The 5,000-nt window shown below is 42.0% G+C and overlaps 1 pseudogene; it reads right to left on the bottom strand.

Moving 5' to 3' along the window:
- The window catches only part of LOC139640406 (dynein axonemal heavy chain 5-like), a 17,474-nt pseudogene extending 12,951 nt beyond the window's left edge, over positions 1–4,523 (bottom strand).
- Positions 4,524–5,000: the final 477 nt, after the last annotated feature.

Genomic DNA, 5,000 nt, shown 5'->3' with positions numbered 1-5,000 from the left:
ACAGTTTTTAACAATAACAGTTAAAAACCGAGTCTTTAAGGTGTGGTTTGGCTCCTCCCCCTCTCTACCTGTCTTCATGCGCTCGGCCAGCGTGCCGACGTGAGCGATCTTCTCGGAGTAGATGATCTTGTATCCGTCGATGAAGGACAGGTAGGACTTCGGCGTCACGAACGTCTGACGGCGGAAACGCTCAAAATACTCTGAGCATTTCTCTGCCACCAGGTCCTGGAGGAGGGAGGAGAAGAGAGGAGGAGAAGAGAGGAGACTCTACTGTTCCACACAGAAACATGAGTCAGCAGGAAACAAAGACACCACTGTCTGTTTTCTGTGTGTTTTATGTTAACAGGTGATGTTTAACAGGCATGGAGACGATTAACTAACTAGAGAGGAGAGGAAGAGAGGAGGAGGAGACAGCAAAGAAACACAAATATTTAAAGAAAGACACAATGAAGAGAGAAAAAAGCAAGAAAGAAAGCAAGGAAGAGAGAGAACGAAGAAAGGAAAAATCAAGAAACAAAAACTTAAAAATGCAAGAAAGGAAGTGAGAAAAACATTAAAGGAAAAACAAAAAGAAAGTAAGCAAAAAAACAAAAACAAAAAAAGAATAAATAAAAAATAAAAGGTCATTATCTGTTGCTAAGAGTTGTAGAGGAGACGCACAATTCAGTCCCCACAAAAATGATGGTTACATCAAATAAACATCCCAGCTTCCCTCCCTACCTGGAAGGTTCCCATGGTAACCTCCACACTCTGCTTCACTTCCTCTGAGCAGCGGAGTTCCTGGTACTGGGACAGGAAGTGATGCGACACGGCCACCAGAGCGTCCCGGGGCCAGCGCTGGAACCAGTCCACCGTGCAGCCGGAGATCAGGCCCGGGAACTGAGGGGTCAGAGGTCAGAGGTCACTGACAGGGTCAGAGGTCAGAGGTCACTGACAGGGTCAGAGGTCAGAGGTCACTGACAGGGTTAAAGGAGCTTGACTGCCACTGTCTCATTGTTTCTTATTTTTTGTTTCTTTTGTTTTATTCTGTTTAATTTACATATATTTTGAATACAGTACAAAAGAAAAAGTAAGAAAAAAAGATCACATTTAACTTTCATTACATCTCATTAATTAAAAATGTAAATAAGGCAAATGGACAAGAGAAGAGAGAAAGCAAAGAAAGAAAAGAATCTTTCCTGTGAGTTAAACCTCTCCTCACCTTTAAAGCTCGAGTCCGAAACTTCTCCCGACCGGCGAGAAGCAGAGGACGACGTGCAGGTTGCTGCGGACGCGGGACAGGAAGTAGTCATACAGGTTCTCAGGGGTCGGAGGTCGGCGAGGATGATGACGCTTCATGACAGGAAGCAGATCCTGACAGATCTCATCCAGCTCATCACGAGCAAAAAGATTAGAAACCTCTCCACTGGCCAGAACGTTATTCATATACTCTGAAGAGGAGGAGAGGAGGAGAGGAGAGGAGGAGAGGAGAGGAGAGGAGAGGAGAGGGGAGAGGAGAGGAGGGGAGGAGAGGAGAGGAGAGGAGGAGAGGAGAGGAGAGGAGAGGAGGAGAGGAGGAGAGGAGAGGAGAGGAGAGGAGAGGAGAGGAGGAGAGGAGAGGAGGAGAGGAGAGGAGGAGAGGAGGAGAGAGGAGAGGAGGGGAGGGAGGGGAGGAGAGGAGGAGAGGAGAGGAGAGGAGAGGAGGGGAGGAGGAGAGGAGGAGAGGAGAGGAGAGGAGAGGAGAGGAGGAGAGGAGGGGAGGAGGAGGAGGAGGAGAGAGGAGAGGAGAGGAGAGGAGAGGAGAGGAGAGGAGAGGAGAGGAGGAGAGGAGAGGACGAGAGAGGAGAGGAGAGGAGAGGAGGAGGAGAGGAGATGAGAGAGCAAACAGAAAAATATTTAAAATAGAGAAAGAAAAAAGAAAAAGCAAGCAAAAAGAGATAGAGAGAAAAAAGAAATGATACAAATTATGAAAATGAAGAATTAGGAAAGCAAGAACAGCCAAATAATTAAGAAAAATAATTAAGAAGGAAATACAGAAAGAGAGAGAGAGAAAAATGAAGACAGACAGACAGATAGACAACAGACAGACAGACAGACAGACAGACAGAGATACAGACAACAGACAGACAGACAGACAGACAGACAGACAGACAGACAGACGACAGACAGACAGACGACAGACAGACAGACAGACAGAGAGACAGACAGACAACAGACAGAGATACAGACAACAGACAGACAGACAGACAGACAGACAGACAGACAGACAGACAGACGACAGACAGACAGACAGACAGAGAGACAGACAGACAACAGACAGACAGACAGACAACAGACAGACAACAGACAGACAGACAACAGACAGACAACAGACAGACAGACAGACAGACAGACAGACAACAGACAGACAGACAGACAGACAGACAGACGACAGACAGACAGACAGACAGACAGACAGACAGACAGACAACAGACAGACAGACAGACAGACAACAGACAGACAACAGACAGACAGACAACAGACAGACAGACAGACAGACAGACAGACAGACAGACAGACAACAGACAGACAGACAGACAGACAACAGACAGACAACAGACAGACAGACAACAGACAGACAGACAGACAGACAGACAGACAGGCAGACAGACAGACAGACAACAGACAGACAGACAGACAGACAGACAGACAGACAAATGGACAGACAGACAGACAACAGACAGACAGACAGACAGGTACCCAGGAAGGACTCGTCCTTGATGTCGTTGTCAGTGAACAGGAAGCTGACTCCTCTCCCCTGCTGTCCAGCGACTCGATACAAAACCTTCAGGTCCTCCAGCAGGTTACTGCTGCTGTAGGTCCTGCTCACACACACACACACACACACACACACACACACACAGATACACACACACACACACACACACACACTCCATGTGATGTCATCATCATGTTTTTACTTCTTTTACTTTATTTTATGATTATGATCTTTGCTTTTATTTGACTGTCAATTAGAAGCAGCAGATTATTGATCGTCAATCGTTAATATTACAATAATCATAAGGATTTTTTGGTAACACTTTACAATAAAGATCGCTAAGTTAAGGGTTGTTAGTTAAGGGTTAAGGGTTAATTAATGCTTAATAAGCATTAACTAACCCTTAATTACCAGTTAACTAATGTGTCTGGTAATCATTTACTAATGGTGTTCATGTTAACTAAGGTATTCATTTATACATAATTTAAGTCATCTTTATAAACTATTAAATAATGTATAAATTAATACCTTAGTTAACATGAACACCATTAGTAAATTACACATTAGTTAACTGTTATTTAATGCTTATTAAGCATTAACTAACCCTTAACTTAGTGACCCTTATTGTAAAGTGTTACCGATTTTTTAAAATATCAATATACTGTATATATCACCATATGGCTCATATGCAAAATCACATGTCAAATGATCACATTAATGTTCATCCCATTGAACTGAATAGTGATGTTAGGTGTGATGTGAACTGAAATTTACAAATAATATTCCTTAAAATGTTTCACAGCTCATTTTTAAATAAAGTTTTTCAGTGCTGCTGAGCCTGCAGACCTGGTGAGAGTGATCTGGAAGGTCTGGTACCCGGCGATGAAGGAGGCCAGTCTGGTGAGGCTCTGCTTGCCCGACCCGCCCACCCCCACCAGCAGGGCGTTCCCCTGCGGCGTGCGCAGGATCCGCGAGATCCGCATCAGGTGGCTCATCGCGTCCTGCCATTGGACGGGTCGTTAACCAATAGGAAGACAGAGACAACAGAGATACAATTATCTTAAAAAAACAACACAAAAAACAGAGTATAAATTGTAGTAAACAGCACACACCTGTTAATGTCCCAACACTACTACTTAAGAACCTGTTTGGTCTGATTATTTAAGTTAAGGGTTAGTTAATGCTTATTTAATAGTTTATAAAGATGACTATTAAATAATGTATAAATTAATACCTTAGTTAACATGAACACTATTAGTAAATGATTAACAGACACATTAGTTAACCCTTAATTAATGTTCCCTTATTGTAAAGTGTTACCGATTCATCTATCAATTATTTTTTAGATTAATCAACTGTTCATTTATTCCAAAATAAAGACAGATGTCCGTCTCAGTTCAGAGTCCAAAGTGATTCTTCAGTTTCCTCCTCAGTCTGAGCAGCAGACAGAAAACACAAAGAGTCATTTAATAAAAAGATGAAACAGAAAAGCAGCAAATCTGTGAAGCTGGAACCAGAAAATGTTTGTTATTTTGACTGAAATAATTAATCGATTATCAAAACTGCAGTCGATGAATTCTCTGTGGACGGACTAATGGGTTAGTGGACTAGCGGTCTGAGCGGCGGTCTGAGCGGCGGTCTGAGCAGTGCCGGGTGTCTGGTGGGTCTCTGCACCTTGAAGAAGACCAGGTCCATGGCTCCGCCCCTCACCGCCTCGTTGTACTGCTGCTGGAACACACACAGACGCTCCGCCAGGCGGTCCAGAGACTCGATTGGCTCGTACACCTGTCAATCACACACCAGTTTGTTATAACACTAATGTGCAGTGACTCTTGGATGTTTCAGTAGTGAAATCAGTTCTAACAAAAGGAAAACAGAACTGTCTAAAACTGAATCAAACTAAATAACATGAACAAATTAATTAGAATTAAAGGTAACACTTTACAATAAGAGTACATTAATTAAGGGTTAGTTAATAAAAACTAACCCTTAATTAACAGTTAACTAATGTGTCTGGTAATCATTTACTAATGGTGTTCATGTTAACTAAGGTATTAATTTATACATTATTTAATAGTTATCTTTATAAACTATTAAATAATGTATAAATTAATACCTTAGTTAACATGAACACCATTAGTAAATTACACATTAGTTAACTGTTAATTAAGGGTTAGTTAATGTTAGTTAGTTATTAAACATTAAATAACCCTTATTAAACATTAACTAACACTTATTAAGCATAAACTAACCCTTAATAAA

Source organism: Centroberyx affinis, unplaced genomic scaffold (genome assembly GCF_046629955.1).
Source record: "Centroberyx affinis isolate AG114_WGS23_722 - 3 ecotype Tasmania unplaced genomic scaffold, CSIRO-AGI_Caff_v1 ptg009380l_1, whole genome shotgun sequence".
Taxonomy (NCBI): domain Eukaryota; kingdom Metazoa; phylum Chordata; class Actinopteri; order Beryciformes; family Berycidae; genus Centroberyx; species Centroberyx affinis.
Note: the sequence above shows the minus strand (reverse complement) of the source record. Positions and strands in the feature narration are given on the sequence as shown.